At 39.1% G+C, this 21,221-nt stretch overlaps 1 long non-coding RNA gene, 1 other non-coding gene and 1 pseudogene across 3 annotated transcripts; 1 reads left to right on the top strand and 2 right to left on the bottom strand.

Moving 5' to 3' along the window:
- Positions 1 to 5,402: 5,402 nt before the first annotated feature.
- On the bottom strand, positions 5,403 to 8,551 carry LOC147939902 (uncharacterized). The gene is made up of 3 exons (XR_015563804.1): positions 7,680 to 8,551; positions 6,331 to 7,581; positions 5,403 to 6,208 (listed from the first exon to the last, which is right to left on the bottom strand). It is a non-coding gene; the product is annotated as an uncharacterized LOC147939902 (long non-coding RNA).
- Positions 8,552 to 9,412: 861 nt separating this feature from the next.
- On the top strand, positions 9,413 to 10,297 carry LOC104706981 (agamous-like MADS-box protein AGL80 pseudogene; annotated as a pseudogene). Its single transcript, XR_015563348.1, has one exon. The product of XR_015563348.1 is annotated as an agamous-like MADS-box protein AGL80 pseudogene (transcript).
- A 6,478-nt stretch (positions 10,298 to 16,775) lies between these two features.
- Positions 16,776 to 16,882, bottom strand: LOC147939901 (small nucleolar RNA R71). Its single transcript, XR_015564881.1, has one exon. It is a non-coding gene; the product is annotated as a small nucleolar RNA R71 (small nucleolar RNA).
- Positions 16,883 to 21,221: the final 4,339 nt, after the last annotated feature.

Below are 21,221 nucleotides of genomic sequence, written 5' to 3'. Positions count from 1 at the left end.
ACAGCTAGCATTAATGCCGCAAGCTCCTCACATGCTACACATGTTAGGAATGGACCAGCCACACTTCAACGTAGGAGAATTCTGCCATAGATGCAATACCGTGCACAGACGATTTTGAGTTTCCTGGCTGCCCACTTGTCAGCTGGGAGTTCCCCTTTATCCAAGTAAGCCCAGATCAGGCTCCGCCAATCTTCTGCCCCCCAATTGTTGGTGTTCGTATTGCTCGAAGGGGTATTCGACTGGTTGATAGCTGGTGGGCTGGATGTTTCCTGAACTTGGTCCGAGTTTTGTTCGACTAGAGGTGGATGAATAATATCCAGAGCGGGTGTCACAGGAGCAAGGAGGATTCTAACATCGTCCTGCTAACTACCTCTTCAGCGGCTAATTTTTCCTTCATTGTCCGAGTTACTACATTCGAGCTCTCTAATCGTATGCTTGGAAATTCGATGACTTCGGGGATAATTCTTGTCATTGCAGGGTCCGAAGTTGATGCCAGAGCCGCTAAAGCGTCTGCAGCGGAGTTTTCACCTCGTGGTCTCTTAGTGATTTCAAAATCCTCGAACTTAGTTACTAACTCCCGAGCCGCAGATAAGTAAGCCTCCATACGGCCATCCTTTGTCTCGTACTCTCCTAAAAACTGGTTGGTGACCAGCTGCGAATCACAAAAAGCTCGGAGCTTTCGGACACCAATCCATACTACGAGGCGTAAGCCAGCGAGGAAGGATTCATATTCGGCTTCGTTATTTGATGCACTGAATGCCAAGCGAAACGACTGCTCAATCACTTCACCAGTAGGAGAGGTGAGACGAACCCCAATTCCTGCGTCTGACCTAGAAGATGCTCCATCCACATATATTGTCCATGGGATCTCAATACTGTCGTTGACCGAACTAGCTAGTGGGAGTTCTATCAGGAAATCTGCCAGCACTTGCGCCTTAGCACAAGTTCGAGTTTGGAACTCGATGTCGTATTCACTAAGCTCAACGGACCACTTAGCTAACCTCCCAGACTGGCTCGGACTATGAAACACCATCCGAAGTGGTTGCGTTCTTAAAATTACGATTGTATGGGATTGAAAGTAAGGTCGCAGCTTTCTTGCCGAAGTAACTACTGCTAGAGCCAACTTCTCCATCATAGGATACCTTGACTCTGCCCCTGTAAACGACTTACTGACATAGAAGATTGGTCTATGCTCCCCCCCTTTCTTCCCGAACTAAGACTCCACTTACTGTGTTGTCCCAGACAGCTACGTAAAGGAAAAGTGGCTCACCTAATTCAGGTTTAGCCAAGACCGGAGGTTCAGATAGGTACGCTTTCAGCTGAGCGAATGCTTCTTCCCACTTTGCATCCCACAAGAAATTTTCCCCCCTTTTTTTAATAACTGGTAGAATGGGAGGCATTTATCTGTAGAGTGGGACATGAAACGATTGAGAGCTGCAATTCGTCCGGTAAGACGTTGCACTTCGCGTAATGTCTTAGGGGAGCTCATGGATAAGAAGGCGTTAATTGGCCTCGGGTTTGCTTCAATTCCTCGCTCTGTGACGATGTATCCTAAAAATTCCCCTGATGGGACTGCAAAGGTGCACTTCGTGGGGTTAAGCTTCATTTCGAACTGGTTCAAGATGTCAAAACAAACTTTCAAGTCCGAAAGGTGCGAGCTGGCCTCCATGGACTTCACCAGCATGTCGTCAATGTAGACTTCCATGGTTTTTCCGAGTTGATGCTCGAACATCCGGTTCACTAGACGTTGGTAGGTGACTCCGGCATTTTTCAATCCAAAAGGCATCACCTTGTAACAATACGTCCCGCGGTCCGTAATGAATGCGGTCTTTTCCTGGTCGTCCGGGTTCATGAGGATTTGGTTGTAACCAGAGACGGTGTCCATGAAAGACATTAGCTCGTGGCCCAAAGTGGACTCAACTAGCCTATCGATGTGCGGAAGTGGAAAGCTGTCCTTGGGGCACGCCTTATTTAGATCAGTAAAATCGACGCAAACTCGCGATTACCCATTCTTCTTCTTTACTACCACAGTGTTTGCAAGCCACTCGGGGTATTTTACTTCGCGTATCTGCCCTGCATTCAGTAAGCGATCCACCTCTTTGTTGATGATTTAGCCTCCCTTGGGGCCGAGTTTCCTTCGCTTCTGTTTTACCCGTCTGAAAGTCGGATCCACATTCAACTCATGCGAGATGACCTCCGAACTAATCCCTGGAATTTCGTCAACAGACCAAGCGAAGGTGGAAATATTCTCCTTCATAAGGAAATAAGATTGGCTCGTAGCTCGCCTCCTAATCCTGCTCCGATCTTGATTTCTTGATCTAGGAGCTTAGCATGAATAAAAATTGACTCAGTGAGATCACCCTTGAGCTGCTTCCGAACTGGATTCCTTGTGACCTCGAGCTGTGGGTGCTATTGAACCAAAAGCTTATGGCTGGCGAGATAGCAGATCCTTGCCGTTCTCTGGCTTCCTAGGATTTTTCGAACTCCCTGAGGGGTTGGGAACTTGACGCACTGATGGTATGTGGAAGCTACAGCCTTCATCAGGAAAAGCCATGGGGTTCCCATTATTGTATTATAGACCGCAGGTCGATCAAAGACCGTGAACTCCACCATTTTCGCAACTCCCTGAGTGGAGACAGGTAGCGTTATTGTACCTAAAGACATCAACGTCTCACTTGTGAACGAAACCAAAGGGGAAGGTGGTCCTGCGATGTGCTCTCTTCTGATGCCCATTCTAGGAAGTGTTTCGAGAAATTTTAAGTCCACTGAGCTCCCGGTATCTACTAGGATCCGGCATACTTCGTGGTTTGCTACATCCAACGATATGACGAGTGTGTCATCGTGCGGAGTGTCTAATTCCTCGGTCTCTTTCTCCGAGAAGGTGACCTCGGGCAAATTGCTTGTGGTGACCTTGATTCGCTTTGGCTGTGGGTTCGTGAGCTTGCTCTGATGGTCTTTTATCGCTGTGATGGAGTTTCGAAAAAGGCGTGAACCCCCCATTATGACGTCGATTCTTTTCTTAGGAGCTTAATTTCCGTCTATTTGTTTTGGTTTCTTCGGGGGTGGAGCATCTTTATCCACTTCGGAGATTGCCTTCTGCTCCAGCTCCTCGATAGTCAAGTTTGGCATTTCACCAGACACGTACTTTTCTGCGAGAAGGTGCATCAGCTTCTTGCAGTCCCGAGTTGAGTGGTTGTTGGTTTTGTGGAGTTTGCAATACGTATCCTCATCTCGAACCCATTTGTTACTTGGGAGCACTCCACTCTTGGAGCGTGGTGAAAATGGTGGTTAGGAAGGTGAACTCTTTGGAGATTTTTTCTTGGGAGATTGGTTCACCGCAAATGTGCTAGGTCCGGACTTCGGGGTTGAAGGCGGGGTTTTCTTAGCAGGTGCTTCGAATCGAGGTCTGCTTGCTGGTGGAACTTTATGTTTCAGTGCAGCTGCAACCCTGTCTTCCTCTGCAATTATCCAGTTAGAAGCTCGGTGTAATGCATCCTGGATTGTAGGGAACTGGTTTACAGTCAGCTCCTCGCGGAAACGGGACTCGTGCCAAAGGCCATTTTTCAGTGCGGCCAAAGCAGTTGAGTCTGAAAGCCCCGGAATCTGGATCTGAATTTCCCTGAATTTTGTTATGTATGAACAGAGAGATTCTCCGGCAGCCTGGTTCAGGTTCCAAAGCTGAGCGTCCGTTACTGCGGTTTCGATTACGCTAGAATACTGTTTAATGAAAGAAGTTGACAGCTCCGTGAAGTTTCTGCGAACAGCTTGCAGTACCCAGCGTCTGCTTCATGAGGCTCGAGGTCCACACGGCTAGCTGTAATCAAGAAGGTCTTGAGATGACTGGTCGGATCTCCTTTTCCCTCGTAGCTTGAGAATTTTATCTTGCCAGTATTTTTGACGCGGACTCGGGCTACTTGATCAGAGAAAGGAGTTCGCTTTGACTCTTCAATCACCCGAGAAATATCCGGTGCCGAAGTGGTTGCACTGTGCACCATGGATCGCATTTCGCGGATCTCATTCTGCATTTTGTGGAACTCAGGTATAGAAGAGTAACCCGGCGCCAGGTTCTCTTGCCGAACACTTCCTCCCACAGGAGGGGGATCCGAACTGGAATCCCGGAGGGCCCAGCCACTTCGTCTTGAACCGGAGCGTTACTAACCCCAGCCAATGGTGGAGCTGACTGAGGAATTACCTGTGGCGGGAAAGTATTCCCTGGAGTTGCTGGTATTGTTGCCGGCTACGACGTGCTAAGTGGAACGGTGTCGGTAAAGTCTAAAGCACGTCGCTGTGGGTTTTGGTCGGAGGACAGGAGGTCGACCCGATCGGCGTACGCCTGGTGAGAGGCAGAAAGATCAGCGATCGAAGTTGAGACCGCTTCTAGCCGGGTGGAAACCTGACCTTCCAAGCCGTCGAAACGCTCGGACAAAGCAGCAGATGCAGCTTGCTGGCGATCAGATTTTTCTGTTAGATCCTGCAAAAGCTTTTGGATTGTTTCCAGAGTTACCTGATTAGCAGATGCTTCGGCCATAGCAGAATCTGTTCGATGTGGATTTGTGAAAAAGCGTCGGAACTATATGGAGTATAGGTGATGACCCCCTCCTTCTAGCGCTAAATGTGAGAACTGAAACCAGATCTCTCCTTCTAAAATGTTTTATGAATGGAGGAGCTCACCACCGTTAAAGTTCCAGACTAAATTGAGAGTGTTTGAGTACTGAAAAGATCTATATTATAGCTTTGGTAAAAAAAATTTCCGATCACTTTCTCATTCCCCCTCCCCTCCTATTTATAGCCCTATTACAATTATTATATAATCAATCTACTCCGTAAATCTCGCACTCCCATTAACTCGATTTATTACTTGATTATTCTAATGTCGTCCGAACTCTGGAGTGTTTTGCTTCGCCTTTATAGTCAGTAATCAACTATCTAAAGTCTAAATACTCTGTTACTCAACTTACACAAGATACGACGCATAAATCCTAGCAATTAAAGCAAGTTCGATTCTAATCTGCAAAATTCTATATAACTAAACTAACGTATGTTCTAACACGATACTCGTCTAGGCTAGTGTGAGAAAGGCTTCAACACTTTTGATGTGTAAAACGTCTATTATCAATCACAAGTTACCTATTGATAACATCATTATTTTACCTATTTTAATATAGTTTTCATATGCATTTAGGAAGAGTTTGATATGATTTCAGATATGAAAGGTCTATTATCAAGTATTTCAAGTTTCAAGACGGTTTTACAGGTTTTAGAGCAAAAAGAACTAAAAGACAAAGAAAACACGTTGCAGGACAGATTCAGAGCTTTACAATGTGGGTCACGTTTAGAGAACTTTCAGAAGACAAGCCCGGCCCACAGGGGAAGCCACTGAAGCCAAAGATTCGGGTTTTAAATTTTGAAGGTCTTCTCTCCTTAGAAATCTGTTAAACAATAGACATGTAAAAGACTTTTTTGTAAAAGTCTTTTTTTTTTTTTTTACAAAAAGGTCTTCTATGTAGAAGGCATTTTTTTTAAGGTCTTCTATGTAAAAGGCTTTTTTTTTTATAAGATATGTAAAAAGCCTTTTTTACTTAAAATTTGTTAAGCAATATACATGTAGAAGACTTTTTTTTTTGTAAGTGCACTTTGATGATATTTGTTACCAAATCAATTCTTTTAAACCTCTTCACATGTAAGGCCATATATCCTGAAACTAAGGTGTTACAATTCACCCCCACTAACAGACTGCAACATCCTCATTGCACACCAAGACCGTCACCCTTGACAGTGTGAGCCCTCTTAACTCCACATTCGTCTAGGTTCGGCTCTGCTACCACTGGCAACTCCCCGACCGCCGCCTTTCTCAATGGACTCCACGTCCTTTCTAACGTGAACACACCCTTATCCGACGACTGGTTTGTTACTTTCAGGAGGCTTTAAAGATTTTTTTATCGACCCTACAAATCACACATGATTTTTCCATGTATTTTGTCCTCAATGAACTATTCCGACAATCACTTTCCTGAAGGTCATCCATCTTGAAACTACTCCAGCATAAACACGCTTAATAGTGTAGTTCTCTCGGGATTGTTGACTAAAAGATAATTGCACTTTGGTGACATAGATGACTTAATCAATTCTTTTAAACCTCTCCGCATGTACCACCATATCTCCTCAAACCGAGGTGTTACACTTCCAGCCGTACCAAACACGACCAAGACTTTAACATCAGCCAAACCATGCCCCAAACATCAAGATAACATGCACACAAGAGAAAAATCAACCACACAATCACATAAAGAGAGGTCTAATCCCTTATATTAGTTATGGTAGTGCACTCACCTCTAAAACGCAAAGTGTCTAACAAAGAGAACAACACATACAGCCACATCAGCTTCTTAAGTGTCACCACACACTCAGATCTCCTTCTCTACAAAGCTCTCAATAACAGGCACATAAAACTCTCTTTTCAATCACATAAACTCTCAAGAAACTTTCTCTCTTCTCTTTCACAAAGGAGGAAGAAAAAGAGGCTCCTAAAACTCTAAATTGTTGAGACTACCCTCTTAAAACAAGTCCTAAGGTTTCCTTTCAACCACAACAAACCAGAGAAACATAAATCAAACCGTAACCCAAATCAGCTTCTGGTGGCAAGCGATACCACTTACCACCTAGTGTCGATTGGCATCCCCAACCAAAAACCAGTTCGCAGACGCTGCATTATTTCTTCTCTTTTCTTTTGTTAACTAGTCACTTTTAATATCTTCGATTTTTATTTGAACAAATTAGCAACAAAAACACAAGCAACTGAGAAACCAATGTTTAACAAACAGCAAACAAACACAAACAAACCAGGAAAACCAGTATCAGTCGTCTGCTGAAAAGATTGGTGTCGACCGACACCCCTATGGTGTCGACCGACACTCCTCCCTGGTGTCGACCGACACGTGTCAATCGACACCGACTCCGCAGACACGATCTGCTCGAAGCCGAAAGTCGCATAACCGCTTCCCAAATCCTCCAAATCGTCTGAAACTCACTACAAACTCATGGAAACCAACAACCAACCACAAGAAAACAACACAAACAGCCACAAAACAAGCAAAACAAAGGATTATCATGCTTAGATCAGCCATGGTCATGCACTCACCTCTTTTGTAGAAAGTGTCTGACCCAAAACCAACGAATCCAACCCTTAGAAACCTGCTCCTTTGTTCCTAGCACAAGATCTCGACTCCACAGGGACAGATCTCACCAAAACAGCTTAGAATCTCTTCAAAAAGCCTCCATCTCTCAAGAACGCTGTATCTTCTCTCTTTTCTCTCTAACTTTTCTCTATAGCGGCTAAAAGTGTTATCCCCAAAACCCTCAGGTCGATTTCGCACTTATAAACCTCGGTTTGGGATCCCACTTAAACCAAACCGTGCCAAAACGACAGTTAAAACGATTTCATCAAACCAAAAATTGTTGGTGTTGACCGACGCCACCCTTGGTGTTGATCGACACCCATCCCAAAAACCCATTAATTGGTTCGCGGATGTTACAATGTCGCACCAAACAAGACCAAGACTCCAACATCAGCCAAACCATGCCCTAAACATCAAAATTACAGGCACACAAGAGTAAAATCAACCACACAATCATTTAAAGAGAGATCTAATCGCTTATATTAGTTATGATAGTGCACTCACCTCTAAAACACCAAGTGTCTAGAGAAGAGAATGACACATACAGCCACATCAGCCCCTTAACCTTCACCACACTCAGATCTCCTTCTCCACAAATCTCTCAAGAACAGGCACATAAAACTCTCTTTTCGATCATATAACTCTCAAGAAACTTTTTATCTTCTCTTTCACAAAGAACGAAGAAAAAGAGGCTCCAAAAACTCTAAATTGTTGAGACTCCCCTCTTAAACCAAGTCCTAAGGTTTTCTTTCAACCATACCAAACCGGAGAAACATAAATCAAACCGTAACCCAAATCAGCTTATGGTGGCAAGTGATACCACCTACCACCTACGGTGTCGATTGGCACCCCCAACCAAAAACCAGTTCGCACATACTGCATTTTTTCTTCTCCATTCTTTTGTTAACTATTCACTTTTAATATCTTCTGTTTTTATTTGAACAAATTAGCAACAAAAACACAAGCGAATATTATTGACAACAAAATAGAAACCGTTAGTATAAATGTAATACTCGACCTAGTCAAATTTTTGTAACAAAGATCATAGTGAAAACATAAAAAGAAAAATTAAGAAATCAGATAAACGTTTTAAAATATATAACCACACTATATCAAATTTGCTTTAGACCTCATACATTCTAGGACTGGCAAAGTGTATGAACCTTAAACCTACTAATGTGTAATTTGTTCTATAGATTGACGCAAGTATTTATTGTCATATTGGATTGTGATAAATTTTGAAGGTTTTCCAAGTCTAAAATACAAAGGTTAATTTTGTGGGTAAATCTGATTTTTTATGATAGATTTCTAAACAATATTTAATGCTCTCGTTTGGAAGATTTACATACTACTATTTATTGGCATCTTGGAAATTTAAAGTTTTGGAAAGATTTCCAAGTCTAAATAGAAAAGGTTGAATTGGTGGGAAAATCTTATTATTTTAAATAGATTTATATTTTCTAAATACTAATTAATTTTTTCTCTAAAGATTTACATAAGTATTTATTGTCACATTGAATTTTAATGGATTTCTAAATATTAGTCTATATCAACAGGTTGAATTTTAAAATCATTATGAATTATCAAGTTTTTATAAATCTTATATACATTTCCAGATTAATTAACATATACAAAAAATACCCTCTTAAGATGATTTAATTTTTAATTTATTTTTGAACAACTTTTGAAATATATTTAAAATATGTAAGGTATTTGCGTGTAGGTAATTATTAGTAGTGTAATTAACCCCAAAATAATATATTCCCTCTGTTTGATTGGATTTTTAAGGCATCCAATTAAGAATAATGATGGTCACGGATAAGAAAAAAATTATTAAAATTAGCCCTATTACGCATGTTAATACTCAAACTTTTGCATATCAAGGAAAATTAATAGTTGATAAAGTGGGTAGTAATAACTATATTTTTACAGGAAAAAAAAACTTATTTAGACTCCTTGATAGCAAACTAGAAAAAAAAAAAAGTAAACTAATATAAAAAAAAGTAAAAAAATTAGCCATAATTGAATAGTAAATTTACTTCTATAGATATAAATATTTCTTTCCATTCAGTTACTACCAATTATGATATCTTTTACAAGGTATGGTATAGATTTGTATATGTTTGAATTGTGATAAAATTTCTTCTTTTTTTTTTTAGTTGTGATAAAATTTCCTTAACTCAAACAATCAGATTATATATATATATATATAAGGAGCACCAGTCCCTTAAAAAATTATTACAAATATCAAAAAAAAAAATAATAATAATAATAATGACGAGAAAGAAAGTGAAAATGGCTTTTATTGAAAATGAGACAGCAAGAAAATCAACTTTCAAGAAAAGAAAAAGAGGTGTTCTGAAGAAAGCTCATGAGTTGGCAACACTATGTGACGTCCCCATCTGTGTTATCGTCAACAGTGCGTACGAGTCGAACCCAGAGGTGTGGCCATCGAGAGAGGAGGCTGACAAGGTTGTGTCCCAATGGAGGATGATGTCGGTGATGGACCAGACCAAGAAGATGGTGAACCAAGAGTCCTTTCTCCAACAAAGGATCACCAAAGCCACCGAGTCTTGGAGGAAGGCGCGGAGAGAGAACAAAGAGCTGGAGATGAAAAACATCATGTTTGATTGTCTTAGTGGCAAAACTTTGGTTTCTCGTCTCCCGAAAAGTGATCTTCGAGATTTCGGTTCTGTCATTGAACAACATCTCAAAGATGTTAATCGTAGGATGGAGATTCTGAAGAGGAATGATGATGAATCATCTTCGTCCCTTGTTCCTATTGATGCCGCTACAACATCAAGTGTCATGCCTATGATTGAGATGGGTTCTTCATCATCAAGTGTCATGCCTATGATTGAGATGGGTTCTTCATCTGTTGGATTTCATGAAAAGATTCTAGAACAAATTCAGAATACTTTGAATATGAAGAACACCAATAAGGATTTGGATCTGAATAAGAAACAGTGGTGATCAGAATTTGATCATATCTTAAGTTTTCGTTATTTAAATTTTCAAGAAACCTTTATATTTGAGTTCTCTTTGTTTTAGTTACATGTTTGGGTTGGTCCTGACATCTTGTTGTATTTTGTCATGAATGAAATTTCATTTTCTCTAGTTAATGAATGTTTTCCCCTTGATGTTATCTTCCTATCGAAGCTATGTATTAAACTTTACCCATAAAAATGATCGAAGTTGGATAAACTCCTACATCAAATAAGTTCTTAAAACATGTTTATCAGTGAATCTAACAATCAAGAGCTAGGGTTATGCGAGACAATTTTATTAATCCCCAACTTTTGGTTGTTTTCTTCAATGTTTCATTAATTTAATTAAGGAAATATAATCTTCAAAACTATAAAATAAATTTAAAAATCGTCAATATCTTGGGGTTGAACATGATTTTGTTGAACCAGATAAAATTAAAGTCAAATTTAAAACTTTCTTAAAGGTTTACTAACACTAAAACTAGTTTGGCTAAATTAACGTAGATAGAAACTAATCTCACCAAAAAACAAAGATATTACAAATTCTCTTGGCGATTTAAAAAGTAAGATTGACCAAAACACGTAAATCGAGATTTTTACAAATTTTTATTATGTTTTTTTATGAAAAAATGAATTATATTTTTTTGACTAAATTAATGTAAATAGGAACTAATCTCGCAAAAAACCAAGAAATTACATATTCTCTTGGCAATTTAAAAAGTAAGAATGACCAAAACACGTAAATCAAGAGTTTTCCAATTTTCAACCATTTTTTAATATAGAAAAATTATTATATTTTTTTATTACTATACAAAATTATGATTTCCTTAGTTTGTACAAAAATTTCTTAATTTTTGAATTATCTAGATCACTTATGAGAATATATTTTTTTGTGTTTTTTTTGATGATATTTTGATCTACAACAGTAGGTTGGAAGCCATACTCAGCACCCCACTGTGATACAAATCTTCTATCACCACCAGCATTTTCCCAACAACAAGAAGTGTCTATTTGACCAATGTCAGGTGGAGCATATGGGCCATATTATTTTTGCTGATGGAGTTGCCACAGACCCTTCCAAAACAGCAGCAAGGTTCTGAGTTTGAGCCCCTATTCTAATATTTCCAAACTTTGCAAAAACTTTTTGTGGTTGAATCAGATGCTTCAGGTTTTGGCTCAAGTGAAATTCTAATGAATGACCACATGCCTCTCGGATTCTTTAGCCACGGTTTGACAGCCAAGGAGCAGTTAAAATCAGTCTTTGAAAGGTAGCTAATAACCATCGTCTTGTATGTTTAAAAGTGGTGACACTGTTTATTGGGCAGACGATTTTTGGTCCACATAGACTAAAAGAGTTTAAAGTTTCTTTTGGAACAGAGGGAAGTATCAATGGATTTCCAAAACTGATTGACAAAAACTTTTGGGTTACACATTTGATATTGTTTACAAACCTGGATTAGACAACACGATAGCTGATGGGTTTTCCAAGATAGTGCAAGAGGCTGATCAGGTGTGTATGTCCTTGTTGGCCATATCTACTCCTTCAGAACTCCAAGATATTTAAAAAGAAATTAAGAAGGATGAGGAGCTACTGACTATAACTGCTTAGGTTCAATCTGCTGCTAATGCAAAACCTGATTTTTGAGTAAAAGCAAACAAGCTCTAGTTTAAAAAACGTTAGACATATCTAAATCCTCTACCTTTATTCCACTTATCATTTATGAGTGCCATGATGGTAAATTGGGTGGACACTCGTGGGTCCTCAAGTGCTAAGCACATTTAGGAATCTTTTCATTGGCCGGTTTTACTCCATGATGTTGAGAGATTTATGGCTGAATGTCAAATCTACCAAACAAATAAACAGTCCACACTATCTCCATTTGTTCTTCTCCAACCTCTACCCATTCCTAGTGGTGGTTGATTATCGCTTATGTAGCTCAATGATTATTGCAAGAGGTTGTATGTTCAATGGGTTTCCTGCCTACATTGTCTCGGACAGGGACAAAACCTTCTTAAGCCATTTTTGGAAGGACTATGTTCAAGAAAACATGCACAAAAGTCAACTACAGTACATCCATCAACCCACAGATATATTGCCAAGCAAAAGTTCTGAATCTCATCTTTGAGACTTATGATACTAAGATTTTACTCTATCATAGCAGGTTCAATTAACCTTATGCAGTTTTAGTACAAAAGGTGTCAATCCAAATGGGATGATGCTAATCACTCAAGATGCAATTAAGCAGTCACATGTTAAGCCAGATTCAAAGAGAATTTGTTTGTCTAACAACCTAGAGTAAACTGAATGCAAAAACAGAAATAGACAACAAAACAGATGCTAACATGCATAAGTAAAAGGAGAAACGAGTTGGAACATAAACTATATAACAAGAGCAAGAAAAACTCAAATCTCAAATAACAATTAGAACGATAGAGGTCATAAGGATGAGAGTAATTGATGTAGGCGGAGTCACTTAGTATATAGAGTGTTTAACAAACCACAATCAAGCTATTCCTAGACAATGAACATCACATCTTAGCTAATTTAATCTCTTGACAGAAGCTACACAGACTCAATCACTTCCAAACCTAACTCTTGTCAGAGAAACATAATCAAGCAGGCATTACAAACAAGTTCATTCATGTCAAAAAAAACACCCTAGACATCTAATCAATTAGACTATGAATGCAACTCTTTTGCAATAATAGGTCAGACATTTCATCAAACACCATGTGGGTGTGGAAATGCCTAAGTTCTAATCTCATATGATCAGTAAGAGAACCCTAATCCAAAAGGGAAACATTCAAATATAAACTTAAACACCCTATATATTAAGATTCTCCACCTAATCTATCCCATTCTCAAGAACACTAACACTATTCAAACCCATAAATCATCATCACCAAGAACACAAACCCAGAAAACATTAAAACAAGCATGATTAGATAGATAATAATCTAAGTAACAAGATTGATTAAAGAAACAGGTGCAAATTCTAAATAGATTAGGAGAAATTTGGATTACAAACTCAGAAAATGTTTTGGTGGCTACTCATAAACTCTAAGATAAAAGTAGTGTCCTTTGGGTAAAGACATAAGAGTGTATTTATAGAAAAAGTTGAAAATCCTAAAACACAAACCGACAAAATAGATAAACGATACAGGAATCAGGTTGGCTGAGTCGCATGTCGTTCTCTTCCAGTTGTGCTTTGCGTTCGTCCTTGGATCCTCCATACTTGGTATGACCGAGTGGGAGGTTGTCTCTTCCAGACATTGCGGTTGAGTCGCATGGTTGGAGATGGCGCGCTAGAGTCACAAGGTTGGAGACATTGAGGGTGCGCTCGAGTCGGAGAACGTCTTGATATATTGTGTTTTTGTTGGATTTTAAGACTTGGTTTTGCATTGTTTTGTTGGATCATCTTTCTAGGTTGTTTTAGGGGCATTTACATCTAGTAGTTTGTTTCTCAGGTTCTTGGAGTAACCTCACCACTTTTGGAGGATTGGGACTTGATTTGGTGCAAAAGAAGCAAAGAAGAGTGAAGTGGAGAAGTGGCAAAGTTCCAGAACAGATAGGTGACCAGATCCTTCGGCCAGACCATGTCTGTAGCTCCTTCGGTGTCGCCCTTCAGCCAACGAGCGACTGAAGCCACTTCTCACGTCAAGACCAGAACAAATAAGTGGCCTAGCCCTTCGGCCAAACATCAACCATGGCAGTCCTTCGGTTAGCTCCTACCGCCGGGTCCAAACTCCGCTGTTGTCCTGCATCCCAAGCTGAGTTTGGAGCAAGAGTCCAGATGCAATACGCGGCTACTCCCTTTGGTCAAGTGGTGGTCGTGTCGCTCCTTCGGCCTTATCCTTCGACCAAGCCTTACCCGTTTCACTTTCCCGAATGGAACTCCAGATGGAATACGCGGTCTCCCCCTTCGTTCAAGCCCACCCCGTAGCTCTCCTTTGGTGTCTTGCTTCGGCCAAACCAAGACCGAGACGCCAGTTGACCCTCCGAGACCAGAACGAATAAACGGCTAGCCCCTGTTTCAAGGCTTGGGTCTGCAGCTTCGATCAAGCCTTCCCCGTAGCCGCCTAGTCTGCACTTGGTTCAGCTTTGATCCGGGTTTGATCCGGTTTGTCCCGAGTTTTCCCAGCTCTTTTCTATTTTCCTATAAATACATTAAACCTATTAAGAAGAGAGCTTATCTTTTATTTAGCAGCTTTTAGGGTTCTTAAACTTGCATATTCTAGGTTTGCGTACTTTTAAGTTTTCATTAGTAATCTCTTTTTCATTTCTTCTAATCTACAATCTCTAATTATAATTTTACAAAGATCAAAGCTTAAACCTTTGTCTTATCATGATCATGAGTGAGTAGTCTTTTAGAATCGTTGGGTTTTGGTAGATTAGGATGATTTAGGAGTTAGGTTATGGAGTTTATGGTTATATTGCTTTAGATCCTTGCTTATTAGTTGCTAATAAATCTATATCAACCTTGATCATGTTGATTTTAGACTTTAGGAATTTTACGTCCAGAAGGTGTTTGATGAAATTGCTGAACCAAAATTTTTAATTGATTTGCATTCCTTACCTTTGGAAATAGTTGACTTGGGTGCTTAGTGGCTATATAGACCTGATTGTAATGCTTTTTGATCATTTAATTGCCTTTGGAAGAAGTTGATGATTGATTGATTAATAAAAATATTAATTGCATGGAAATGTGTTAGTCTTACTATTGTTTAAGTTGTTTGAAACTCCATGGGTTGCCTGAATATTCCCCCCCTACTAATTGCATTCTCAAATTTCCTACACCTACTTTTAGTCTCTGAAAAAAACATCAAAATAAAGTTTATTCTTAATAAAACTACACCTAGTTTCTTTTTTATATGAATAACTACATCTACAATCAAACCAAACAATAAACCGATATTACTTAATTTGGCTTGACTTAATCCAGTTTTAACCAAATTTAGACCTGATTTTAGCCCTAATCTAACATTCAACCCGACCCAGCAAAGAAAAAAAAAATTGAAAAAAAATCTTCTTCACCTCCTTCTTCTTCATCCTCTTTCCTTAATGTTTTTTGTTTCGAGTCCAATATTCTTTTTACTTATATCAAGCATATTTTTTGTTCGTCACTAAACTTAACGTCACGTGTAAAAGTAAAACGCTTGAGAGCTAATTTTCTCCGTCAAATCATGTTCATACATCGGATGCTCTCTCCACTTTCCATTTCTTGTCTCGCAGCAGATCAGGAGAAGATTTCCACCGTTGTGGCCAGCAGTCACGGAGGAGATTTCTTTCTTCTCTTCCGGCCGGAGATGTTGCAATGCTTGTTTTTCCCTCTCTACCTGCTAATTCAAGCTTTTTGTTTTTGTAACAATTTTTCTGGGCCACCTATAATATAATTTAATTTTTCAAAAAAAATAAATAGAAGACCACAAATAAAAGAAGGATTATAGTATTAAACTATTTTTTTTATTGATTCGAGTCAAATGTTTAATTCGGATGAAATTATGGTTAAAACTGGATTAAGTCAAACCAAGTTAAGTAATATGGTTTATTGTTTGGTTCAATTGCAGATGTAGTTTTTATTAAGAACAAACTTTATTTTGATGTTCTTTTCAGAGACTAAAAGTTGAGAATGCAATTAGTAGAGGGGGGAATATTCAGGCAACCCAAACTCCATAATCCATCTCTTATTTCATTCCTAATCAAATACCTTAACCCTGAGATTCGCTCTTAGTTATTGTTGAGTTAATCTTCTATTTCTTTCTTGGTTTAATTGTTTGAGCATTTTATAATTTGGTTGTTTTGCTTAAGTTAAGATTGTTACAAAAACCATTCTCTTGTTTAAGATTAGATTAAGCAGCTTTGTGAATTCCTAGTGTGTTAATCATTGCAAAATGAGGTTCGATAATTTAGTTGATAGCAATATACTACATCAATTTGGCATTGTTGCCCATTTGCATTAGATTTCACCATTTGGATTTCAACTTCGTTTGAGCCTAATCATGTACTTTACATTGTTGTTTATTTGGTTTGCTTTGGTGTTTTTAATTCTGTTTTGCAGGGTGTATAAACTTGAGAAGTCAAGGCTAAGCAGATTTGATCGAGCGTGTTGACGGCATTTACTGTTTTGAACGAGAGAATCGACGATTAGAAAGACAAGCTATAGAACAGAATGCTCCTCCCGCTGATGGTCATAATGGACATGATCTAGTCAATGATGAGGGAGCTCCTCACCATGCGCCAAGACAAGCACCACTGATTGAAGCCTATGATGCGCCAAGCGTCAATGGCCACCACATCGGTATTAGAGCTCCACCAGTGGAGAAAAATCACTTTGAGATCAAGGCCAGTCTTATCAACATGGTGCAAGGGTCAAAGTTCCATGGTTTGGCGATGGAAGACCCACTTAATCACTTGGATCAGTTTGATCGGTTTTGTGGAACTGTTAAAATAAACGGCATTTCGGAAGACGCCTTCAAGCTCTGCCTCTTCCCATTATCTCTTCGAGACAAAGCTCACATATGGGAAAAGAATCTGTCTAATAACACCATTACATCTTGGGATCAATGCAAGAAGGCTTTCTTATCAAAGTTCTTCTCTACTGCAAGAACAACTTGCCTTCGCAATGAGATATCCAGTTTTGCTCAGCGGTCTAATGAGAGTTTTTGTAAAGCTTGTGAGAGATTCAAAGGATACATATCTCAATTTCCACATCATGGTTTTTCCAAAGAGTCACAGTTGAGTACATTCTACCGAGGTATCTTTCCTAAATACATAATGCTTCTTGACACAGCAAGCAATGGAAACTTCTTGGGTCAAAATCCAGAACAAGGGATGTTGTTGGTTGAGAATCTTGCACTAAGTGAGGAGAATTTTGGGTAGGACTATGATAGAACTCCAAGGAATCATACTGACATGAATGAGCTGCACCGCAAGGAAATCAAGACGTTGAATAATTAGATGGATAAGATGATTCTTGCGAATCAAAAGCCAATTCACTATGTCAATGAGTGTGAACTTTATCAAGGTTATCAAGAGGGTATGGAGACTATTGTTGAGGGACAAGAATCAATTATGTTAGTGACCAAGGGTACAACAAGTTCAAACTGAAATACCGCAACCATCCAAACCTCCCTTACCGCAGTACTAATGTGGAGAACCCAAAAGATCAAACTTATCTGCCACAAAAGCCTCTCGGTTTTCCCTCCCAGCCTAACTATCAACCTAAAACTCAAGCGAACTACCAACCTAAGCCTCAAACATATCCCCAACCTTAACCCTAAATGAGTTTACCACACCCTCAAGACCATGGACAGGATATTAATGCTCTACTTCGCGAGATACTCTAGGGCCAAGGAAGAAATGCTATTGAGCTTGCCACTCAAATGAAAGTTCTTGAAACTGAAAATTTTTATTGTTGATGGTGAATGATGTATGGAATGATGACTTATGAATGAATGGATGTCAGGGTGTTTCAATTCCCCTTATGCAGTTGTAGTACAAGAGGTGTCAATCCAATCTGAGTGTTTGTGAACAATCAAGATGTGCATATGAGTCTAAGTCAAGCCAGATGTAAAGGATGTTTGTCACTAACAATCCTATTATGAAATGTAAAGTGCAGAAAGTAAAACTACAAGAACTAGGAGCTAAATGCAAATGGAACAGGGTGATTATAACAAACAGAAATAAAAACTATGGAAATGCAAGTATTGAACTTATGCAAGATAAGTAATGAACAGGATACTAAATGAATGCAATAGAAATGCAACTAGGGTGAAACAGGACAAATACAAATCATAAACACAAGTTCTGGGTTGGAACTCGAGCAAGCACTCGATCGAGTGCTGATCGAGTACAGGGTCGAGCTGGACAAATACGCAAAACAGAGCAACACAAGAAAAACAGAGCAATACCAAAACGAATCAAACAAAGATCAAACAACAGGATTTAAGCTAAGAAATCAATAAACAAGGAAGGTCTTGAGGAGGGATTCATGGGCTGGACTATGATTGAGGTCATCTAACTTGGTCAACAAATCTCAAACAACTTGAGCTAATCTCTAGACATATATTTCTAAGACATGTTTAATCCACTCTCATGGCAAGAAACAATCAAACTCATGCATCTCTAGACTTGTTCTCACAAAGTAAAGAATCTACACAAGCAGGCATTAAGCAATATGTCAAAAATCAAACAAGACTTCTAATCTCTTAGCAAGCCTAATGATAGTCTCTAGATCTAGCCTTATCTATGCTCCTTAGACATTGGTGTGATGCTAAGAGGCTTGAAATCAGATCCTACCCTCTCAGATATAGGATCAGCATTAAGAACATCTAGCCTAGAAGAGATCTACAACAATCAAGCTTGACCAAATCAAACAAACCTCAAACACAGCCCAGCCTAACCCATCCTCAAGATCCTAAGCAACTACTCACAAGAACACATGATGAACATCAAAGTCATAAACCCAGAAAATGATGAAACTTGCATGATTAGATAGATAAATCAAAGATCTACAATATTGAAAAAGGAATCAAACACGAATTCTTAATATCTTGAAAGTTATGGAACCAACAAAATCCAAGAATTCTTTGTTTTTTCTCCTTCAAGGAGGTACAAGATCTAAAAATAAAAGTGCAAAAGGAATAATTCCCAAAAAAGGTAAAAACTAGGTTTTTGACTCTCTAAAAAGCTGGGCTCTTTTGGTGGCTGCAGGTACAAGCCCTTATATAGAAAAAGTAGTGGAAGCCCTAAAATGCTAAAAGACAAAATAGCCAGGCGGCTCGACCAACTCGACCTGGTGCTCGGTCGAGTGACCGGTCGAGTTGACTCCTCTTGTGCTCCTCCCACTCGGTCGAGTCCCTCTCAGCACACGGTCGAGTGTCTGGTCGAGTGGGCAGTCGAGTTGGACTCCGGACCTTGGTTCTTCAGCCTTAGCTCTCTTGCTTTCTCCTCATGATTGCTTCACTTCTCCTCAGCATTGCTTCCATGCTCCTTAAGCTCCAAAATCACCTGTTTATGCATGAAAAGATGCAAATGCAATGCAACTAAACTCTAATGCAAGAACAGTCCTAAAGCTATGCAATAATGGTCAAAATGGATAGCAAAAGATGCAAAAGATGTGAATATATTAAGGGAAAACAGGGTGAAATATATGAACATCAACACCCCCAAACTTAGTCTTTGCTTGCCCTCAAGCAAATGAACAAGACATAAAAAGGTAGGTGAGGTTTGAAAGTGGGATCTCAGCTCCTAAAGCTTGCAAATAGACCATCTAGAATCAATGTCCAAGTTACTAGTACTATGATGCAAGTTGAATGAGCTGTACTTAAAGATTTTAGACAAGCATATCACAACCTTTACTGATTTGAGCCTTAGATGTCCACATGCATTCAAATCAACCATTTCCTTTAACATTCATTAATCAAGAACATGAATCAATTATATGCAATGCTTAAACTCATTTGGCTTGGCAGTAAAAGGGTTAGAGACAATGATGGTCTCTCTTTAGACTGGGGTTTATCAATATCAAGGTTCTCTCATAAAAAATGGATTGAGCTTTAGAAGAATGCTAAAGGTAAGAACACTTAGACACATACAAGAACAAAACCTTGTCTACCCAAAGGCACCCAAAGTGTTTATCCTATCAATCTAAACCCAATTGATCCTAGTGCTACCCTTTAACTTCTTCTCTTCTCTTTCACCCTTTTCTCTTTTGATTTTAAAGTCTTAGGAGAGGTTTCTTATTTGATCTTTCTAGTGGAATGGGAGATTCTTACTTATTTGCTATGGTTCTCTTTTCTTCTTATTCTTAAGACATATAAGCATTTTGCTAGACTTTTCTTTTCTTTCTTTTCTTTAACTGAAACCATCTTTAAACAATATCATACTTCCTATTCTTTCACTAGACTTTGATTTTGACTCTAACCTTTTCTTTCTCTTCTCCTCTTTTCTTTTCTTTCTTTTTCAAGCAACCAAATCCCAAACCCAACAATGAAATCATCAAGTCCTATCTAGTTTGGAAAATGCAAACTAGAACTACACAAGGCATTATTCTTGTCAGTTCAAACCTAACACTTTCTACCAAGCTCAATCCCAAAAATGCCTCACACACTCAAGAATAAGCATGGCTTGAAAGAAGGGTTGGTTAAGGGTATTGGAAACTGATTTTAATGATTCAATCAGCTACTTGGATCAACAAGAGTGGTAAAAAGGAGAAAGATGATCCAAATATGTATATGGTATCCATGAGTTTAAAGCAATGCACACATTGATATTTAACAGTCAATATTAAGTTCTTATAAGTAGGAAATGGCATCAAATCACAACATGCTTCAATTTAGACCAAATGCAATGCAGGAATTCAAGGCTTGGTTCAATCTTATGCTTCTAACCACTCAACTAGCATCAAAGTACTATTAACTTGGCATTGATCCTAGTCTAGTGAATTAAACAAGCTAACAAGGCAAAACTCATCATAGATCCCTAATGCAAATATTATACAATCCTACATGAAACATGCTAAACAAGATGCTACTATGCAATGCAAACTACATGAACACTCTTTTTTTTATAAAGAATTTTGCAAAAATTTTCAAATTTTTAGGGTTTTTCTATGCCTTAGATGCTATGCAAGTATTAACATGATGATGCTAAAAATTTGAAATAAGAAAACAAAACACAACATCAAATGCTATCTCAAACCCTCCCCCAAACTTAAATCACACAGTCCTCTGTGTGAAAGAAATTTGTAAGAGGATTGAAGATTAAAAACAAACACAACATCAAATGCTATGGTATTTACAAGGGAAGGTGATAGTGGTACCTCAAGGATTGGAGAAGAAACTGTCCACATCCTCTTGCATGCTGTCAAAAGTGTAGTTGGGGTCTTGTTGACGACTTGGAGGTGGAGATTGGGGCAGCTCGACGATGGGAATCGACCAGGACTCGGTCGAGTACGTGCTCGAGTGGGGGGGGTCGAGCTGGCTGCCGAGTCTTCTTTTCCTCTTCTATCTGGCCTCCCTTGCTTCCCTGATCATGAAAATACCAAAACAAAAATCA

The sequence above is a fragment of the Camelina sativa genome, chromosome 8 (genome assembly GCF_030686135.1).
Source record: "Camelina sativa cultivar CO46 ecotype springtype chromosome 8, ASM3068613v1".
Taxonomy (NCBI): domain Eukaryota; kingdom Viridiplantae; phylum Streptophyta; class Magnoliopsida; order Brassicales; family Brassicaceae; genus Camelina; species Camelina sativa.
This window is presented reverse-complemented; position numbering and strand designations above follow the sequence as displayed.